This window comes from Anomalospiza imberbis, chromosome 2, assembly GCF_031753505.1.
Source record: "Anomalospiza imberbis isolate Cuckoo-Finch-1a 21T00152 chromosome 2, ASM3175350v1, whole genome shotgun sequence".
NCBI lineage: Eukaryota > Metazoa > Chordata > Aves > Passeriformes > Viduidae > Anomalospiza > Anomalospiza imberbis.
The window spans coordinates 53,239,505-53,261,947 of record NC_089682.1 but is presented as its reverse complement, the minus strand read 5'-3'; the positions used below and the strand labels follow the sequence as shown (position 1 = coordinate 53,261,947).

General features: G+C 41.0%; 1 protein-coding gene across 14 annotated transcripts in view; it reads left to right on the top strand.

Moving 5' to 3' along the window:
- Positions 1-22,443, top strand: part of ZBTB20 (zinc finger and BTB domain containing 20) — a 482,085-nt gene that overhangs the window by 309,084 nt on the left and 150,558 nt on the right. For 4 of the 14 annotated variants that reach the window (XR_010996228.1, XR_010996227.1, XR_010996229.1 and 1 more), the window contains exon 6: positions 4,878-4,978. The exons of the other annotated variants lie outside the window; for them this stretch is intronic. The gene's annotated coding sequence lies outside the window, so the exon portion shown is untranslated. The remainder of the gene's footprint in view (positions 1-4,877; positions 4,979-22,443) is intronic. 14 annotated transcript variants of the gene reach the window in all.

The window sequence follows — 22,443 nt, the reverse complement described above, 5'->3', positions numbered from 1 at the left end:
GGAAGACCCAATGCCTTTTAGCTCTTCAGGTTTTTACTTGCAGTGATAGTTATATTTTGGAGGGTATTGCTTACAAGATAAAATTTGCATTTATTTGAGCAACTCACAAATGGGATTCACTGCAAAGCTATCTTTAAAGGGAAATAATGCAGAAGAAGGAACAAAGGATACGTTCCTCAGCCAAGGCTGACATGTAGACACTTACAGAGATCCTTGACGCCATAGGAAAAATGCTGTTTTCTCACTCTCCCGTGACCTCCCAAAATCCTGAAAACCAAGCAGTTAGGTACAGGGGCTGCTCATAAAGTGCTGTGACTGTTCAGCTGTATTTTTGCCTATTTGCAGTGTTTCTACCTTGCAAGCAGTGCAGTAATTTCTGTGATCATTCCTGACTGGACGCAGTTTCCTCTTTTCCAGTTCAAAGCTGCAGAACCCATTTCTGTGAGTGACTTCCAAGGGGGAGGACTCTGGCATCAGGTATTCCTTATGTGCTTTTTGCTTGTGCAAGTGTTGCCACTCTACTATAAGAGGCTGGTAGGAGCTGAAGGAGTCACTTGAAGTTTGGCTCTGTGTTACTCTTCCTCATCATCTTTTAACTTATCTGATTTAGTGTTTTCTCCATTTGCATATGTCCATGAGCAATAAACCCATAAATTTATTCAGCCTTATAACCATGTTAGAGAAGCTCTAATAGGAGAGGGTGAGATGTTTTCTTCCCAGCACAGCCAGTGTGGTATTCATCCTGTTTCTTTCTTGCATTAGCTCTGGCACCCAGGGCACACTGCCACCCTGTCTGCAGCGCCTCATGCTGTGATTTGGCAGTGGTGATGCTCCTTCCAGGTGATTTCTCTGCAGTGTGCAGGGCCAATGCTGGTTTTGGTGCTGCTCCAGTCCCAGCTGAAGGGTTCAGGTGTACTCCTCATATGATCTTCATGTAATGAGGCAGACTTCTTCCTATGAACCTGTAGTAGGTGTGTGGGGAAGGAATATGCCTTGGGATTGCTAGGCCTTGACTGCCAAGTCAAAATTTACAGAAGTTACAGAATTTTCAGAGTTGGGAGGGGCCTACAAAGATCATCCCAACTCTTAAGTGAATGGCCCACAGAGGGATTAAACCCACAATCTAGGTATCATTAGCACTATACTCTAACCAGCTGAGCTAATCTCAGGGTCAAGTCCTTGAAGATTAGGATCAGGCTTTCTAGTGGAGAATTCTTCCGGTTTCACTTCCCTTGACTTAAGAATTGTCACTGTACAATGCACCAGTCTTGATCTGATAGTTTAGCTGCAGAATGACACCCGATTAGGGAGCAATGGATAAAATCTAAGAAATGAGACTTGACCAAGCTCTCTCTGACTCCCCACAGGTATACTTGGATGAGGTTAGCTTTATGCAGACTTTTGGAAACTTCTTTTGACATCTCTGAGGGCCTCGTATTACTTAGTCCTTACCTTCAGAAGCCTGGGGCATTACTGGACAAAACAAGGGTCTGCTCGAAGCTGTCAGATTTCTTTCTCCATTACCTCCCAGCTGCCCCATTTAGTACTGTCTGATGGTGAATAAAGCACTGAAACAGGTCGTTGAGAGAGGTGGTGGGTGCCCCACCCCTGGAAGTATTCAAGGTCAGATTGGACAGAGCTCTGAGCGAGCTGATCTGGTTGGAGATAGAGGTCGCTGCTCATTGCAGGAGGGTTGGACTAGATGACCTTTAAAGCTCCCTTCCAACTCAGACAATTCTATGATTATGATTCTACGGTAGGTACCACGGCATTCAAGATAAGTGAGAATGTGGTAGGAAAAAAAGGTAGATAAGATGGGTGGGGCTGGAGACTTGGAGAGCTGAAAGTAGGTTGCAATATACAGGAGGGTGGGCAGACATTTTTCCTGAGTATATGTCATGGAACCGTGCATATAGGGATCTACCTGTACTACTCTTTCTTTGTTCAGGAATTCCTCTGTTAGATTCCAGTGGTCCTAGCACTCAACCCAAACATTCCCATGCTAAAGGAACATGGGTCCTCCTGATGATGCTGCCAGTGCCCTGGGGTAGAAAATTGTGGAGAAGTGAAATTTTTATTTCTGGTTGCTGCTGTTCCCTTTGTCCGCTTACTGCTACAGTACCAAGCAAAGGTTTGTCTAGACCAGAGCTCAGGGCTACTTATTATCCTCATAACCCATTTCCTTTTGCCAACAGCAGTGGCTTATGTGGCTAAGACAGAAGGGAATGCTCCCATCACAGGCAGCCTCTTTTCTATGATCTTCATTAAGCCTTGGGCCATTAACTCAAGATGCATGATTATTTTGTTTGTTCGAACAGCAAGACAAGCAGAGTCTCCTCTGAGTGTTTCTTTCAAGCAAACCAGCATGACTGAAAACTGGGAGCTTGCCAGAAAACGTTACGTGAAATAGTAGTGGCAGGTTCATCTTAGTGTGGGCGGAGAGGGAGCGATGTACCCTCTCTTTTACTACTTCAAACATGCAGTGTCCATATGCCATAGTTGAGTTGCTTTATGGATGGAGAATGAAGGATACTACTCCATCTCCTTCATGCAAACACTGTGTGAGTGCTGTGGAATATGGAATCTTAAGGATATGAGTATCAGCTGTTGCTGCAGTCCAAACACACAGCATCAGCATGCAGTATGCTATAGACAGTACCATTTTCCTCCTTTATATTTAGTGTTAGTACACAGAGCCAAATACTAAAAGGGGGGTGGGTGGGTCACATGATGAAATTAATACCATTAATTATTTAGAAACAATCAAAGGAAATACAAGACATCTGGCTTTAAGCCCAAACAACTCATGGCACTGCTGTTGCCTTGTAACCTCATCAGCTCTTAGTCCAGTCATCTCTCTTCTTTCATTATGAATACAGGAGATGCTTCCCCTCTACCCCCCCTTCCCCACCCCTCTTTCCTGCCTTATTTCTGGCAGCTTGGAACACAGATCACAAGACTGAACTATATAGTTTACTGATTTTGTGTGGATAAACACTGATTAGTTCTGTGGTGAAAAGGCATCCCCCCACATCCCCACGCTATACAATAGTGTTTGATTAGCAGCATGTTGCAGCCATAGGTCACATTTTTCTCCTCATCCTGATATTGGGGAGTAGCTGCTGTAGGAGGAAAAGGCACTGTTGCTACTATAGTGCTAAAAGTCATCAAGCACACGTGTTGCAGTAGGCTGTGCACAACAAGCGGTGAGAGACAGTTCCTGCCCTAAAGAGGGGAGGGTTTATGTAGGCAAAAAACTGGAGCAGAACAAACATCACAGCAAATGGATTCTGCAAGAGGACCGTGGCAGACCCAGTCTGCTGGCCTTGGCATTCACCTCCCCCTGGCTGAGGACAGTGGTTTTATCCTTTGTAGCCGTGGCCAGGCGTTTTTCCATCAGACTGATCTTTCAGTGGAAATTCTTTTTCTTGAAACGAAAATTTTCTTGGGGAATAACTGTTTTACCCAAGAAAAGTCAAATAAATATTTGCCAATTGCTGGTTCTGAAAGACTCATTGTTCTTTTTTCCCCCCTCCTTTTTTCAGGTAGTTGAAGAAAAAATTCTGTTTTGGTTATCTGAGAGGTGTATTTTTGTGGAAAGCCCTTCTCATGAGGAAAAAAGACCCACCTCACTGATTCTTCCAACTCAAGAATAGAACATTTTGGGGTACTTTTCCCTCAAGTGATTATATCATCATTATAAGATAGTTTCATTTTTTCTTCAGCTCAGTCTTTCTTAGTATAGATGATTTAATACAGTTTTATTATGAGGTTCTCATCTTCCATAGGCAATTTAGTATATACAACTTCCTGAAATGGTTTTATCGGGGCAAAGCAAAGAAGTTTTTGCTGGTGATTTTACTTTTCTGTGCGTTGGTGAATGTGGGCCCATTTTGATGGCTCAAATGCTGATGTATTGAAGTCATTCTCATTACATCTTTGTCTGTGGAGAAGCACTTTCATTTTCTTTCTTTTCTTGCTTTAATCTGAAAAGCATAGATGCACTGACTGTTCTCTTAATGGTGTTGAGAGTTGCTTTGAAGAACTCTTATTTTATGAAAAGTCACTGAGACTTCTGTCACAGTAAGCATCTCCTGACAGTCTTTACCTGCTCTTGACTACCATTTTGAAGATGCACATTCCCAATGATCTGTGAAAAAGTATTGAAATATGCTTTCTTGGTTCTGGGAAGCTTGCTTTAGACTCCTGCTTTCTATTATTTGTAGTATTCCATAGCTTACTCTTGTCCTTAGGAAACGATGGCATCAGTTGAACATATTGGGTGTGATTTTTTGAAATATGCAGTTACCCACATTTGGTTCCTTCTGCATTCAATGTGTGTTAACACTACCTTCAACAAAGGCAGAGTTAGGCCTATGCAAAAGGTTTTAAAAACTGAAAATGAAACCCACCTCTTCCACTCTGGGCTATTTGCAGGCAAGAACATATGTTATGAGTGCTTCTGCTGCTTTTCAGGGTGTTTGCTAAAGTTGCTTAGACTCTTCTCTGAGTAATGGAGTAGTTAATTTTAATGCTGTGATAGATTGTTTCTTTTATATTGTCCCTTTAAGTTTATCACGTAATGGTATTTTATCTCCTAGAACTAAATGTAAACAAAAAAACTAATAAACTGAAAAAAACCCAAACAAACAAAAAAAAACAAAAATCCCCACAACCTCTTAGATTAAGCTGTTCCAAGGTTTTGTTTATTTGTTTCCTTATACTAAAGTCAGTACTTTTTTTTTTTTTCCTCAGATATAGTCATTAAGTACAGTTTCTTGTTTACATAAAACTTACGGTTTTATTTTCCTTTTTTCTTCTCTCCCTTTTCTTTTCCATTTCCTGACATCTGCATTGCATGTTGATGTCAAGAGCAGCAGTGGTTGGCAGTTTTCCTCAACTTTGCGAGAGAGAGGGAGATTGTGTTGGAATGAAACCTTGCTCTGCGTACAGCCTGCTTGAGATGCAGCATTGAAAGGTATAATCTCATTTTCTGTCTTGAAACCAGAGATGAAAACCACAAACAGGTAGAAATCTCGGTGCCAAACCACCTGTTGAGTTGCAGCCGAAAAGCCTTTGGCAATACTTTCCTCACTGTATCCAGTTGGAACAGTTACATGGCTGATTCCCACAGTATCTGTCTGTACCTGCGAGTTTGGTAAAGAGGCTAATTCATTGGAGAAGATTGGGATTGAAATTCAGCTAGAGTTAGCATGGCAAAGAATCTTCTGCTATTAGTCTTGCTTTTTGCCTGGAGTAGCATACGTCGCTCGTATAACTCAGTTCAGCATTGAAAATACCAATCCTGAAGTCACATGCTGTGTATTAGAGAGAAAAATGAGATTTGTTGAAACAGCTTTGTGTGGAGTCCAGATCTGCAATAGCATGATATCCTAGAGGTCAGAATTGAGGTGACTGGATGAAACTGTGAAGACAAAAGTTGTGAAGTACCCTGCTGACAGCATCAGTACTTCATCTTTTGAGGGTATTACAATTCAGAAAATCACTTGAAATCAAGTTGAAATGCTATCCTTGGACTGCTACACATATGCTCCCTGTGACACACGCCTTACAGAAACAGCCACTGTGTGTTAATATGGCATTACAATTTTGGACTCCACCCACAAAAATTAATAACATTCTTCAAACAAGAGTGATGTAGGATGCTGACACATTTAAGCCCATATGTTCTTGGACTTGTGTCCTCCAGTGCATGAGAGAACTAGAAATCACAGAATTTTTCTTATTTCCTCTTAAGCCATGCTGGTAAACTAGTAGAATGTACGTGATGGCAGGCTGGCACAGTTTGGACCATGAATAGCTGAACAGCAGAGCCATATTTTATACTTCTACATGCTCTTATGTGTCCTATTCTCTTAGTGGTACTAGTTGACTTTCATGGGTTTGCACAACCATAATTTAGAACAGATTTGGGCCACGCTATTTATATTTGTGCAGATTGCCTCATGTTTGTGAAACAATTATTTCCTGTGGATCTGTAGCATTGTCCAGTGTTGCGAAATGCTTTCATATGTATATATGACTGGTTAAAACATGAAATGTGTTTTGAAGCAACATGACAAAGAGTGGTAAAATCTGCACAGTAACTGAGCTTTACTTGGCTGTCCATATAACGTCCAATTAATGTGGTTACTGTGCTCTGAAGTCTCTCCAAGGCTGCGTAAGACATGCTGTGGCCTTGTAAAGGATGCAGTTTTCCCCGGAATTTTCTAAAGATTTCTGTTACAGATGCTACAATGACATGAGGACAGTGTAATCTGTATCTTTAGTAGCAGTAACAATGCAGGGTGTGAAGTATATCCCCAAAATCTGAAGGTGTGAATTCTAACCCATCAGTGAGCTCTGTGAGAGTTCTATAGAGTAAAACCTAATTCTATGCCGAAGAGGAACACTGTGAACACCCAGCATAAAATAGAAGATGTTCTGTTCTGTACTGCACTGTCTTGAGCCAAACTTGGGATCTAAAAGCTAAGTGAGGATCTTTCATCACCAGTCATAAAGATGCTGTAAGTCAGATTGTCCCCTCAGGCTATATTTTGACAATGTAGTAAATTGAGCTTTGGGAACTTTCTACCAGATCGAGAACTCTGTCACCTCAAAATTCAAAGCACGGATCCATTATAAATTCTCTGATGCAGTTTTAAAAATATATTTTGATGTGTTGACTTCTACCAGCAAGCTCTGTGCCTTATCTGATACCTTTTGTTCCTTGCTGCTAGCGTTAACACAAATAAGGGCTGGCAGAAATGGCACCTCGTGCCCTCACATGATCCAGGTGAAGTCTGTACTGTGGAGTTATACATTAGTGCAGTCTGTTCAAGTTTCAATGATAAAGCACCATCAACTCAGTTACTTCCCTGCATTTTGTTGTCTTTCTATTCTTCCCTTAGTCCTGGAAGGTGGCACAGACATCAGCAAGTACAAAACTCGATTTATGTTACAAATGGAATCAGAAATTGTCTCAGATTTTGTGTATGTGTATCAACACTTCCAATCCCGTGAACTCTGTTGAGAAGAGTGAAAAAACCTAAGTGCTGTTTCTTGCACAAAATGAAGACAGGGCACTATAGAAAAAGTACATGGCCAAGTTCTTTTTTGCCTAAACTCTAGAGAAACTAATGAACAGGCAAACCTTCAGAGTTTTGATTTGAGGATGAGTTTGGCCAATATTAAAATTTGTCTAAAATTCTTATTGTTTTCTTCTGCCTTCCTCCCCTTTGCTTTTCTCTGTTGTGTGATGAATGTATCATGTCCACATCTCGTGACTCTAGCTTTGTGTTTAAAGCCACATTAGCACAATGAATGTCTTTAGTAAATTATATTTCAGAATTCTTCCAGGGAATCTGCAGTTTGGAAAGGCAGAGCTGATTGCAAAATCTTCAATTTCAGAAATGTTCTGTATTTGAATGTATATGGTTTCCTTGACCTTGGTGTGCCAAAATGATTCTCAATCTGAGGATCTTGGTCTCCTGGAAAGAATAGTGTAAGAGGAGGGAAGAACTTTATAGTGAGATTTTTGACACTGCTATGTTAAAACTTATTGCTTCCTGAAATTTTAAGAAGTTTTCAAGAAGTTTTCAATTTTTTTCCCTCCCCCTCTAACCTAATTAATTTTTAGGGATATCCCCAGGGATGTAATTTATAAGACAAATGAATTACATTAGACATTGCTGTCATGGTATAAGCCCTCTTGTTTAGGGTAAATTTAAAATGTTTCTGCGTTCTTTCCATCTGTAAATACTGATCTAACAGTGGCAGTCTGTTTTCCTTATTTTCTGGAAAATTTTGTTGTCAGTGTTGAAAATAGTTTAAACATGGAAATTAAAAAGGAGAAACATTGCTGCATTTCAGCTGTGGCTATTAAAAACCTTCTGAAGTGGCAGTAGCAGAGAGGTAGGGCTCTTTGCTTTGACTTTTTTGTAGTTAAAAATAGCTTTTTGTAGAAAAGAGTCAAATAATAACTAGTATACAAGTCAACAGTTTTCTGCTTGCTGTGAAAAAAAAACATTCCCCCTCGAGAAAGAATTTTTAGGAAGGAAAAGCACATACCAGTTGCATTGCTCTGTTCAGGACTGTCCCAGCTGCAGTGTTTGTATTGGTGAAGCTGCTTAACCTTTTGAAGCCCGTGGATCCTTGTACTGTACAGCTTTTTTTTAATATCCATACAAGTTACTGACTTCAGCAAGGGAGTACACACATTAAAACAGTTACCTTGGACTTCCAGGGCTGTGCATTCTTTTCTGAAAGATTAAGGAGACACAAGGGATAATTGCTGCTCCTGGTAAAAGCAGTAGGCATTTAGAGAGCAGGAGCAAGTTTGCTGTAAACTCAGGCCAAAATACAAGTTTGGAATTTATTTGGATTCCAGAGTTTTCCAGCAGCATTGCAGCTAGGTCCTTATTCCTGAGGTTGGATAGTGACACTGACTTTCCTTTTCACAGAGAATGAAATGCAGAAAATAGTTCAAATGTAGATAAAACAAAGTATGGTGCATCTTTAGCTACCTTTGTTTTGATTAGGTGGAATAATCCAAGGAAGAGAACTTCGTTCATAAAACCATAGTAAACATAGCAAAACATCCCAACATAAATTCAGCAGAGTATCCAAGCCAGTGTGTAAACCGCAGCTCGTGCTCTAGTGCCTCTGCCTGGCATGGGCTTTCTGACCCCACCATCGCCAGGTTCCAGCTGCCCACCCCCACCCTCAGCAGGATTTGGGGAGCATCTTTTGGCAAGTGTGAGGAACTGCCGGGGAAATTTGCCTCAGGAGATGATAGCAGGGAAAGGGTGTTGTGCAGGGAGCGTATTTTGAAACACTGGATGCACTTTTTTTAGTTTTCTATTTCCATCCTGTGTTCCCAGCTTTTCTAAAGGAATCCTAAGTAATTTCAAAACAGAATTACTTCACTAGCAGTTGTGTGGCCCTCATGAATATGGTGAAGCCTGACACTCCCTGTCTCGTTTTTTCTGGAGGTGTTCAACAGTCTTACAGCATTTTAAAAATCTTCTTTCTATGTCCAGATAGCATTGTCTTTACTTAAAGATAAGGTTCAGAGGCAAATATAAAACATTTATTAGGTCTGCTCTAATTCTGACTTTTTCTTTTTTTTTTTTTCTTTTTTTGAGATGCTACATTATTTTCTTTTCCTTACACAAATTATAGCAAACACAGTGCTATCCCACAGTCCCCAGCTTCAGTTTTAAAATGGATCAAGTTTAGGTTCTGACATAATTGGCAGAGTACCATCGTTTTTCTACCCCTCCCTCAATCTGGGCCATAATTGTGGATATCCTGTGGACTGCAGCCCAGAGACTGCCAGTGCTGGGAGCATACAGAAGGGAAGAGATGATGGCAATAGCTCTGTAGCTTGACCTGACATTTGCATTGTTTCTCAGTTGCTCAGTGTGATGAGGGGAGCAGAGGGTTTGGCATGAGCTGTAAGAAACTGGCCATGACTTTGAGGAGCAGTCTCCCCTGGCTGGCTCTGATGTTTGCACTTCAGAAAAATAGAATACAAAGAAGGGGTATTTTAAATAAAGGGAAAGAAAGCAAATAGATAGAGAAAGTTATACTCTAGGTAATTCCACTGCTTGCAATGAAGTTTCACTGGGAATAGATATTGACCCCATAAAATCCTTGGGTCACAGACAGCCTTATGACAGACCCTGATAGCTTTGTGAAGACAGATTATGTCAAGCCCTCAAATTTGGAAACATAGCAATTCCTCTGTAGTAAGATTGCAAATGAACACCCATTTGGAGATTGCCAACATTATCACAGTTTGTCAGGGTGATCTCACAGCCCACAAAGAGCCGTAAGAGATTGCTTTACAAGTTCTGAAAGATTAGAGCGTTGAAGTATGTGACACTGGAATGATGCTTTGATGCCTGGCTTTGTCAGTCAGCCAGACAAATAAATAACATCCAGTGTTTTTATTAGTGTAAAGCATAACAGGTAATAAAAATGTGTGGACACACACTTTCTTGTTGTGGCTACAGGGAGCACAGAAATGCATGCTAAGAGAAAATGGGATGTGTGAATGACAAACCCCTCAAACAGGCAGTTGAGTGTCTGTGGGTCAGTAACTTATTGCTATTTCAGCAGGTACTAGTTCAAAGCATTAAAATTATTGCATGGCTAAATGAAACAGCAGAAATACTTGGCATTCTAGGATTTTGGTCATCTAGAAAAGCATGAAAACATATATTCTTGTAAAATAAGGATGGAGTGTTAAGGGCTGCAGAAACTGTGGGTTCCTCTCATGAGTTGTGAGAGAGAGCAATGTAGGAGTGCACGTAGGAAGTGTCATGGAATTAAACACAGAAGAGTGTAAAATCCAGCCTTTCTTTACAGCCTGGAATTGTGGAAAAGCTTTTGGGTAATATGGCATGCTCAGATTTTTGTTTCACATCTCTTAAAACTTAAGAGATCAATGTGAGAATAGTCTACAAGCATGAAGTTGGTGTTTGGGACTCTTTATAAACAATTGAACTTTTTAGGCTACGCTTTTCCAGATTTCTTCCACATTCAACCCAGATTTCCACAAAGGATGCCTAGTCTGAAAACCATTTGTGGAGCCTCACGTGAAAACCTTTTGCACTGGTAAACAGTTCCAAACAAGGCAAATTTGTTAATCTTTGTGCTTTGATACAAAATATCAGTATGTTTTTGTATGTACCAGTGTTCCACCAAGGATGTAACATGGATCTGATTTATGTCAATTTTCAACCTTTAGATTTTGTGGAACAGAAGGTATAAGATGTACATTTGTTACATTCCTTCATTCTTAGAGAGCCACAAAGCTGTAGTAATGTCAGATCAGCTACAAACTCCTGCATCTCTGATCCACTTGTAGTTAGAAAACGATCATCTGCATTTGTCTCCCGTTTGTAGAGCAACTTAAAGTTTGTCCTTGACCCTGGAGAGCTTTTGCCCCCATTTCTCCATCCATAAGGGCAGCGGAGTACTTACAGGTACCCAGGCTTTAGTTAATGATTGCTTACACAAACCTGGAGAAGCTTGGCTGAAAGACCTGGTGTAAGGGCATAGAATTATTATGACTATTATTAGCTGAATTCCTAAACCTAGACAGTGTATTTGCACATGTAAGTAATTATGATGCACTTCAAGGCATTCTGTTTGTAATGCTTTGTAATGCTTTGCTCTCCATTTCCTACAAATCAAATTACTCAGGGATAGATTTGATTTCCACATCATTTTGAAAATATTTTCTTTTTCTTTTTTTAATTTCCTTTGTATTAATTTTTTTCAAAGTTCAAAACACAACCAACTGTGACTAAATGCATAAACCCAAACAAAAACCCCCTAAAGTATAACAAAATTAAAGACAGCCTAAGATGATATGCAGCAAACAATGTAAATCATACCTTACAAACGTGGTTGTAATAATATACCTTATCCATGTCTGATCCACTAATAACAAATACTTACTCAGAGAACAAATAGCTAATTCTTCTTCTCAGAGAAAGAGAGGCAAGACCCAAATTCAAATTGTATCTTACAGTCTAAACAAATATGAAAAACCTGCCAAATCTTCTTATAGAAATCCCAACAATCTTGTATTTTCTGGATATCTTTTGGGAATAAGGAGATTTGGAGGAGGGGAAAGAAAGGCCAGCTTTTACTGAAAATGTGTGTCCTGCTCCTGACAGCTATTCCATGAGAATTCCTTGGTGCCTTCTGTTGAAGGGTTTCTCTTGCGAGTACTGGATTCAAACCAAAACCTGAAAGCACAGCCTAGGGTTATTTTTAATAATTTGAAATTTTCTCCTCCCTTATAAGAAGTTTCTTCAGAGTGTTGGGTTGACAGATTACAAGTGAACTCTGGTCAGTTTATAAAGCTTGTTACAAGAGTAAAGACTGTTATTAGAAATTAATGAATGCTTTCCTTTCTCCCTCATGTCAGAATAGGCTTTTGACATTTTCACATTTTTCCTTTTTGGTTACATAAGCAATTCCTGTTTGCTTAACAGAATAGCATCATCCTCCCTGTCCTACACTGTGGGTGTGGCACCATCTTCCCCAGGCCCTCGGTCCCTTCCCTGTCGTGGAGTCAGTCGGGTTTGGTTTAGTTCTGGGCCACGAGTTGCCACCAGTGGTAATTGGCACAACTGCTTCCCAAAGTGGGAAAAGGCAGATATTCACGTATCTTGCAAGCCATGGCTCACCTTCCCTGCCACACAGCACATTTGTGTTGTTTGTGACCAGGTCCTGGTTCAGCTGGCTGCAGTGCCAGCTTTGCCACTTGCCCAGTCAGTGTGCGAGGAGCTCCGGCCTCACTGCCTGCTGGAGAGAACTCGTGTCTAGTGATGTTTAAAGAAGCTGAGTATTTTCCCTCTCATGTTAGACTTTGGGGTAGAAAACAGTTGTCTGTCTCATGTCTCCTCTGTTGCCCTTGTTGCACCTCGTGTTCCTCACTCCTCCTCTGTGGGCTCTGGTCCTTGTGAGGAGAGGAAATTCAGTCCTTTGCTGTGTGTGCTGGTGAAATCACTGCCTTGCAGGGGCTCTGTGCTGGGAGGTGTACAAGGGTGTCTCTGTGTGTCTGTTGATTTTGCCTTAAGGGCTTTTGTCATTCAGCAGCACCCCCCAACTCCTTGCTCCTCTCCCCCTGTCCCCACATGTCCATTCAGCGGTTGGTCCACCCAAAATGCCCCCGTGCTGCCCCTTGCCTGAGGTGGTCCTGCAGGGCTGTTCTCTTTGCCGGAGAGGTTACAGTCATGAATTTTGCAGTTTCCGCCTGATGTTTCTAGTCCCTATTTTTGCTTGTAGTTTAAAATGTGCTGTTGGCTGAGTCCAGGCTGCCTCTTGCAAAGACCCACTGTCTAATACACTCAGGTAACAAGTGCATATAAGAAAGAAACAGGAGATGAGCAGGATCACTAGAGTGGCATAAGGTAAGGAGGCATTTTTAGAGCCTCTCATATGGTGTTTGGCATCATGAACTTCAGTTTAAATTCTATCAACAGCAATTTGCACTTAAAACCTAAGACATAGAAATTTCTCAACATCATAGCTGAGAAACATGCCTAAAAATGTGAGCCAAGCATAGAGCATAGCTGGTACAATGTCATGTCCCAGTGTGTAGGATCCCAGATTAGTGCCACTTAAGCTGTTTTGGGTTTTTTTGGGTTTGTTTTTTTGGTTTGTTTTTTTTTTTTTTTTTTTTTGTTTTTTTTTTTTTTTATTTATTAAGGAATACCCAATTCTGCAATTATGACTTCCAGCAAAGATGTTTTCTTCCCAAACAAAAAATATGAACCTTAATATCTGGAATGTAAAATGTAACAGAGAAGTGGCTGTACTGGCTACAGAAACAGAGATCCTGGTTTCAGATACCAATCCCCTAGCAGTGGGCTAACAGTATCCACCTCCATTTGAGTACCAGAGAGGAAATCTTAATGCACTTTGTGTGTATTCTCTTTGAGATTCTTATTAAATGTCAGATGCTAGGCCTTTTTTCCCTATACATCTGTATAGAGTCCTGTCAGGGGAAAGAGGGGTTTGGGAAAAAGGAAGGTGTTTATAGAACATGTTCTGAGGGGCTATACAGGACAAATTGACTTCTGTGGTACATGGGCTTAGGAGGGAAATGGAGTAACAAGAGAAAAAATGAGAAATTAGTGTATAGGCAGAACCTCAAAGCTCAGAATTAGATTCTATTCTTTCTTTTCATAGCAAAGTTACTTGCTTTATGAAGCAATGTCCTAGGTATTTAGCCTGTAATATTTTTATAAGAATGCATTCCTATTTTCAAAGAGACAAAGAGCCCAGAACATGGTTTAGGGATTGGAGAGAATGTATATCAGTTATATGTGGGTAACTGTTCCTTGTACTGAAGTGAAAATTAAATTTTTGATACTGCTGTCATTCTTTGATTGAGAGATATGAAGCTATAGAATTAAGCTTATAGTGCCTGTCATTTAGTTGGGCTCTCTTTTAGTCAAGTTGGCCAAACTATCAGAGAAAATTAGGCTTCTGAATTTAACCTTTTAATCTCTTGTTTCTAGCACTGCAGCACATCACTGCACTGCCCTGTAGCACAAGAACTGCTTAAAGTATTTTTCTGAACTTGAACTGGTGGTGTGCTGGTCCTGAGCTGCACTTTGGCACCTTCAGTTAATCCTTCCAGATCAGGGTAGTAATTAAAACGTCTCTTGAGAACTTTTGTCTTAGCATGTGTTTGCATATCTCCTAATGTGTCCATGATTATGGTTGTTTAAATGGTTTTGTATTTTAAACTTGTTGGATCTTCTTTTAAAAGTCCCATTTAGTTAGTGTGGAGATGGTGCCTCTGCCAAAGCCCCACATGGGTTTCCATTTGTGTCTGCTTTCTTGATTCTCACATGGAAGAGGTGGCATGAGATTTGTTCAAGGAGGCTGCATTCATTTTCAGTAGACAGATCTCCTGTTGCACAGTGATAACATGGAACAGTTAAGGTCACATTTATTCTGCAAGAGCTGAACTGTAACCCCCACTAGCAGAAGATCAGGGTCCATATAAGTAGGAAGGGTTTGCTTATTTGTTGGAAGACTGTAGTGAGGTCTTAAGATACAAAATCTCCTCTACATCACACCCAAAATAGTGCATTGTCCCCAGAGAGTGGCAATAGCAGATGTTTGTTAATGGCAAGACCAAGCCTCCAACATAATCAGAAAAATCATTCTCAGTGGAAATTTTGCTTCATTGTGATGAAGGGAAGTGAAGCACCATTTATTGACACAGCTGAGGAGTTTTACACTCTGTTGTGTTGTGGATAGAGAAGAATAGTAAAACAGCTTCTACCTGGCATGCTATCAGTGCAACCACCAGTCATAGGGAATTCAGTCATGCACAGTGCCTGCACACCAGGGAAAGTAAACTTCTGTAATACATAGCATAGTCATCAAACTCTCTGCATGCACATCTAATCTGTGCAACTGTTTCCTGGGTTCGGGTCTAGTGTGAATACAGGTAAACGTTATTGCTTCCCATAATCATGCCAGTGGACAGCAAGAATAGACTTAAAAAATCTTGGGAAAGCATCAGAACAAACAGGCACATGTTCCTCATCCTGCCATGCAGTCACCATGTATCAAAAGCACAGACAGACAATGCATCATATGTGAGGGCAGAAAAACCAGACTATACCCCATGCAGCCATCACACCTTGAAAACAGACATAAAATGTTAAGTCAATATGAATACACAGCTCCTAACAGTCTAATAGAATAGATCACACCACAGCCAGGTACATCTGTTCTCAGCACAAACCATTATCATTAGCTTAAAACACTTAAAATCACTGAGCTTCTTCAGGTCTAGGGACAGATTATAGCAGGAAGAATCTGCTAAATAGATTTAGCAATGTTGCAGGCAGGGACCTTGACTACATTAAAACAATACATTTTGCATCTCAAAGGCTGTAGGCTGTTTTCAGAGGAACAGTCTGAATGAAAAATGACACTAACACTGGATAGCAATTTCTTTATCACTGTGTAAATACAGAGCTTGAAACCCTTGGACAAACAACTGTGCCAAACTGGAAAACAATTTGCCTGTGAAAAATCAGGCTTGCAATGTATGGCAACTCATCAGCCATCCTGTGTTCTTGTCAGACTTCTGCACAGGCTGGAAAGATTGAACTGTGACTGGACTTCAGACTGTGTGGCTGACAAAAAGAATCAAATCTCTCTTCTGTACGAAAAGAAACAAAAGAAATAGCATGCTTCTCCCTGACTCTCTGTGTTCACATGCTGGTATCTGACTCCTGTGAAATGTGAGATATGGGTTCTTGCAGAGACTGTCAAGTCATGAAAGCTTAGAGGAGCTTTCAGAAGCAAACAAACAAAAAACCAGTTTGATATACATGCAGCAGGGACTACTGAGGTACTACTGCTTCTTGTTTAGGACTTGCTCTGGAGGAGCTGATGAAGAAGGTATGTGACTGGTTCACTGCCTGGCTCTTCAAAAGTAGTGAAAGTGGAGATAGGGCATAATGACCATGATAGAAATAAATGCATGAAACATTATTTTTGATGATGAAAATTTTCTGGATGATGCATAAGAAGAAAAAAAAGACATGTATGTTTTGCACACTATCTAAGAACAGGCCCAAAGGAATAGATAAAGGTTTAGCCTGTATTCACATGCTTATAGTCAGGAAATTGTTTAAACTTTATGAATGGCCATGAAGGCCTAACACCTCTGCTAGAACTTCAGTGTGTGGTTCCATATATCTTCACCCAGACTAGGAATTCTTCAAGAGCACTCCAGCTATTAGGAGAAAAAGCAATAGCCAGTGCGCATAGAAGGCCATCCTGATTTTTAATCAAGCTCACTCTTTTTTGTATCTTAACAGAGAGCTGAGATCCGTTCTTCCACACTGTCATCTTTTCCATATCTCCCTCCATTCTGTCTCATGGCACAAATTTCTGAGGCATAAAGGCTGACAGGAGTTCTATGTTTCCCCAAAACAGAGCAGGCTGGGTGTGTGGAACCCCCTTCCCCATTCTGATGAGGTGAAGTGTCTGTTTTCACCACCTTCACCCACAGTTTGTTAAGCTGCTTTTCCTGTGTCTGAAAGGACAGATAACCTTCCCTTGCAAGGTCCTGAGAATGCTTTCTGGGGAGGGAATCCTTGCCTTAGGGGTACCAGCATAACCTGCACACAATGTGTGGAGGTCCCCAGAAAACTGCAGTCATCAGCCAAGCTTCTCTGGCACACTCATTCTCTCAATGCTAAAGGACAATCTGTCACTTGCTTGGGAGGCAGTCTGAACCCGTGCAGTTACATCCCCGAGGAACTGGTGGTTAATGTGTACCTTACCACCCACTACCTCCCATGGGAAGTGTACTTCTTTTGTCATGTCTTCTTAAATATAGATAAAGTGCATCAAGCACATAAAAAAAAGCCCTTACCAGAACAGGAAACAGTATTGCACCCAGTTCTGTCTCTGGAGAAAAGACGCAGACATTCATGGTAGTTATGTTGCATGGCACACTCAAAGCAGTAACCAGGTGATGCTCTGGTGGCAGGGCCATGGTCAGGGAATCAGGCCCAGAACAGGACAGGTGATGACCCTGGAAGCTGGGAAAGACAGCTCATGACAAGAAATAATCCATGGTGTATGCCTGTTCATTCAGCCCCAGAATGGGGATAGGTGGGATATAATCTTTTTAAGAAAAAACAACTAATAAAGTTGCCAAGAACAGATATTTTATAATCTGTGCTAAATCTCTGCTGGAAAACATGAACAGCAATGAAACTGAGAAGACACTAAAAGAAATTCGGGGCAAAGTGCCAGACGCCCAGACGGAAGCAGAATGTGGACCAAAAAGCTTGCGACAATTGGGTAATTATGGTTTATGAATTTCAGCTTTAATCTGTAGTTCAGTGAGTCCTGATTAAATATCTGTTAAACACAATTAAAGTTTGTTTTTGTATTTCACCGTCTTGATCAGAATAATTAGAGACTGCGTGTTTCATGTCAAAAGTAGCAAGAGGAATTTTAGTGAATGAACATCGTTTTTAAAAGCCATTTGTAGCACCAGCTGTTGGCATTATTTTATATTTTAGTGTTATCAGCATAAAGATGGGTCCTCTCAATGCTGAATGCTTTCCAGCGGGGCTAAGATTCCGGGAAAGGCGTGATACAGTCGGAAGTGTGCCGGGCCATGGGGCTACATGGAGAGCCCGGGCTGGGACTCTCTTGCTACAACGTGAGACTGTGCACTTCAGCGGTGGAGGGTGAGAAGTGCTGTGAACGGGTCGTGTAGCGCCCAGCCTGTGCTTCTGCACCAAAGATGTTTGAGATAGCAAGTGCAACGAGTGATAGGAGGTATCACTGGAGAGGGCACGGATCTGACGAGCTGCATTTGGATTCTCTCATCGCAGCGCCTTATCGGAAGCTCCGCGTGTCCCAAGGGTAAGGTGTTAGAGTGTTAGTCCAGAATGATAATTGTGGCAGCGGTACGAGTGCTCTTGGGAAGGAACCCTTCCACTGTGTGCTGGTGTCTTAGCAAAGGCAACAGGCTGCAGTGATGGCCCTATGCAGTTACTGAAAAGGATGGGTTTGCCCATGCCAGTTGCTGCGAGCACGTCGTGCGTTTGTCTTCATCAGAAGCAATTGTATTTAACTGAGAGAGGAAAAAGTCTACTACGTTGTTCCTCAGAAAAATAGGGAATAAACATTGTCGTGGAGGAAAAGCAGAATAGTTTTAAATGAAGGAAAGGCACACTGAGATACAAAGCTCCATCTACAGAAGCTTGTTTTTTTTTCAAGAACCTGAAATGTATCTGAATGTCACCTGAACGTAGTTAGGGTGTATAAATAAATCCGGGGGTGGGGGAAGTGTGCACAGGTATATGGCTGACCTGGTTTTACCCTTCATCTGTCTCTTTATACCAGCAAAAATGAATCTTCAGTCACAGTTAGTGGTGCCTGAGGAGCGGGAATAAATTTCAACTACCATAAGCTAAAAATTGAAAATACCTACTAAAGAGACTTGAAAGACAGTGCCAGTTTCTCCTCTTGAGAATGTGTTTTGCTGCTCTATTGTTTAGTTTACTTCAAATTATATGGTTCCTTTGGCCTCTACAGTTTCAGCATCTTTGCTGAGTGTCAAAAGAAGGAGAAATGCAGGTGTCCTGTGTAGAGGAGACAGTTTTCAAGCACAGGACTGAGACCACAGTCCTACTGAGTAGTCATCCATTAGCAACATCTCTCAGTCACCAGTGGCCATGTGGAGGGTTTGTGTGGTTCATTATCATCCTGCAGAACCACTTCCTTTGCTGGCAGCTTAATGATTCAGTAAGAGACTTGCTCGAAAAGTACAACTCAAAACGCAAGAAAAGTATTAGCTTATCTGTAGTTTCTTTTGGTTTTTTTTAAAGCACTGGTCAGTTTCTTTGTACTGTTTCACCTACCTTTCCAGCTAAGAGGGGGAAAACAGTGCCAGAGAAAACAGAATTTCTAAATTAGCCTTCCAATAAAACTATAGGTCTATTAACTCCTAAGTGAAATCAAGGTTAATGGTAAAAGAGTTGAACAGAACTAAAAAATCAAAGATACTTTGGAAGACAACATCAAAGGCATATCAAAATATGGTGGTCTCTTTATAAGCTGCAAGCCCTGAAGAGATGGTGCCCCTAATAGAGCTGAGGGAGAACGGATCAAAGCGATGATCACATGAGTCTTTAAAGTAGAAAGAATATGTGGAGTGAATCTATGAAGAGACAGGTTTTGGATGAAACTTGCATAGCACTGGGATCGTTTATCACGTCTTGAAGCCCAGGTACAGTACAAATGATCAGATTTCACCAGGGAAGGAGGGAAGGGATATTCAATTCAGAAGAGGAAAACTCAGACCAAGTTTCTATCTGTAGAATAATGAAATCCATGTTTAAATATGTGTATATTTCCATATATGTGTGAAAACAAATGCATTTTTAGAATGTATATTTTATGAATATTAGCCATACTCACTTTGTTCAGGAGGAATATATTCTGGTGAAACAAAAGACATCAGTGGTATTTGGTTGAGAGTATGGTATTTTTGTTTTTACTTCATAAAGTTACAGGGAGATGAGAAACATAGTTAGAGCTTTTCTGTTATCTTCTGTTGCATTTCTGAATTACTCTGATTTTCCCTTGGAACCAGCTGCTTAAGTATATCTCATCAAATGGCTGAGCTTGTCCAAATCCACTACCCTTATGTCTGAGATTAAAAATAAAACAGGGCAGTGTGTAGGTCTTAATACAAGTTGCTTTATATGGGGGTGGGGAAATGGAAATACTGAATTGTAATTCAGTGTGTGTAGGCCTTTCACAAAGTGTATGCAAGCCTAGTGAAAAAAAAAAGGAGCTATTTGTTCTTTTGGCAAAGGTGTGCATAGTTCTTCCACAGAGCTTTATACTGCGCCTGAGGGTCATTTCTCTTTTAAAGAAGCACTGACAGCTCTGATGAATGGCATTACCTGGGAAGAGGGAATATCTAGATGTTTAAACAGATCGAGTTTCTTCTTATAGAAGAGTAAACATTCGGTCACAAATCTGACTGTTCTACATTCATGGACAATCAGGATCAATTCTATGCTACTTAAATGTGAACTGGAAAGGCTTAAGTGTAGCTGCATGCTCACATGAACAGAGGAGGGTAGTTCACAACCTGGGTGCATTGTCACAGCTATCCTTTTCCATGAAGTCATGGATGACTGCCATGTGCCCATGTTGAGTTGCCTCCTTGTCAGCAGGCGAGATTGCCCGTCCATCACTATTATCTACAACGAGGCTCATTACCTGCCAGCCAGTAAACATCTCACTCTTGCCATCTGCAGTGAATTACAAAGTGACTGGAAGAATCAGGATCAGTTTGCCTTGCAGAATGATTGTCAAGTTCATTTTCATGTTTGGAAGCCCTTTAGAAATGGGAAAGATGGTGACTGGGATGGGAAAAAGATGATGTCCATTACCCTCAGCTGTGCAAGCTGACTGATGCTATTTTTTACATGCCGTGAAATTTTCACAGCTTGCAGGTGAAATAATTTCTTTTATTCTTGACTGGCTGTATCATTTGTGATAAATAGAGGTGCCATTTTCACATGAGTGGGCAATGTGTTCCCTCATTCAGGAAAGATTTTTTTTAATAAAAACATTAATTGTACTCAGTACAAAGACATCTCCCATTGACAAAGTTCATGTCCAGCCCATCAGTGATGCATTCAGAGAGGAGGATAGTGTATTATAGTAATTTTTGCTGCTAGCATTTTGTCAGTCAGTGGGGTTTTTTAAAGCTTCCAGGTAGCTTGACAATGATTGTAAACCTTGATGTCGCTGCATGGGCTTACAGTGAATTTCAAGCATCTGCCTTAGGGAAGACACAATCTATTTCATATGGCTGTTAAAGGAAAACATTAAATAAGTGGGATAGATCAAGAATCTGTCAATAATCCTTGGTATAGGGTCTGTTGGTAATGTACAGATAGATTAGAAGTCCTGCTGTTGGTAGTGGGAAGGCAGACAGAGGAACAGGAGTGTTTGGAAACAAAAGTCATTCTAATGGCTCTTCCCTTTGGCTTTCAGGACACATCAGGTTAGTACAGAACCTGGGCCTGGGCTTGGGTGTCTGTCCTTTTTCTTTGGCCTCTTTCTCTCAGCAAAATGCAGAGTTAAAAAAAAAAAAAAGAGTGATATGTGTTTGGTATGTCAGCCAATGGCCACATGTGCAGTGAGGAAATTTTCTCTGAGAGCTCCCAAAGCTCATAATCATTGTGCAAGACATAATTATACTCTTTAGAAATCCAGATCGGTCCACAGTAAGGGGAGGATGGGAGGGAATGTTACAGACGGATTTTAACAAGTGTATGTGTCTCCTTTCTGCAACAATTTTGGTCTTAAGTGCACTTGGCTAAATTTTCATTCTCCCCCGGGAGGGTTACTGGAGGGATTTCCAGGCTTTTCTGTTTGCCTGCAGCAGGCTCATGGGGAGCAAACACGCTGACTACCATTCTTTGCACCTGCTTCAGAGAGGGGCAGCGTACACTCCCAGATGCTTGCCTCAGGGTGCCAGCAGGAATGGGGGAATAGGAGGAGGCTGGCACTGCTCTTCAACAGACAGTCATCCCCCTTGGGAGTCTGGAGATGCCAGTGGGCACGATGCACCCAGGACTTTAGAGCTGAGCAAGTGCTGATGACAGTGTTATACCTGATCCCAGGCAGATAAAAAAGCAGGTTCAGAGAAGAAAGCTCTCCTGAATCCTTTCTTCACTCTCATAATGCTTCAGGAATAGCTGGTATTTAGCTCTCTGTAAGAGAAGAGCCCGGTGCTCTTTTTAAGAGAGCAGAATCGAATTAAACTGGTGACCAACACCGATTTTTGACTGGGTTTAATAATTTGCTTATCTGAACCAACCATTGTTTTTAGGCTTTGTTCCTTTTTTTGTTTTACTTTTCACTTGATCCTTTGAATTGCAAACATCATTTGCAAAAGGAAACAATTTCCTGGCCAGTGATTTTTTCTGTAAAACAGGGATTCAAAATGGTCTGCCATCCCAATTTTTGGTGATACCCAGACATCTGACTGACTAGGCATATTTTCTAATTCTTAGATTTGCTATATTTTGAAACTGGAACAAATGCTTATAATAAAGCAAATGAACAATACTAAAGGAAACAAACAATACTTTCTGAACCCGTGAAGTAAATGGAAATTTTGCCTTGGGCAAATAATGTCTAGAGCTTCACAAACACCCACTTCATACAGAAAATAAATAGATTGCAGTTATTTCTGTAGCATGCAAGGATGATCTGGTACCTAGAACCAGACTGGATTGCTGCATGATGGACAGTGTAGCCTCTCTGCATCATACCTTGATATTCAGGATGAGAGGTAAATGTCAGCCCTTACAGCAGGGTTCTGTGTGT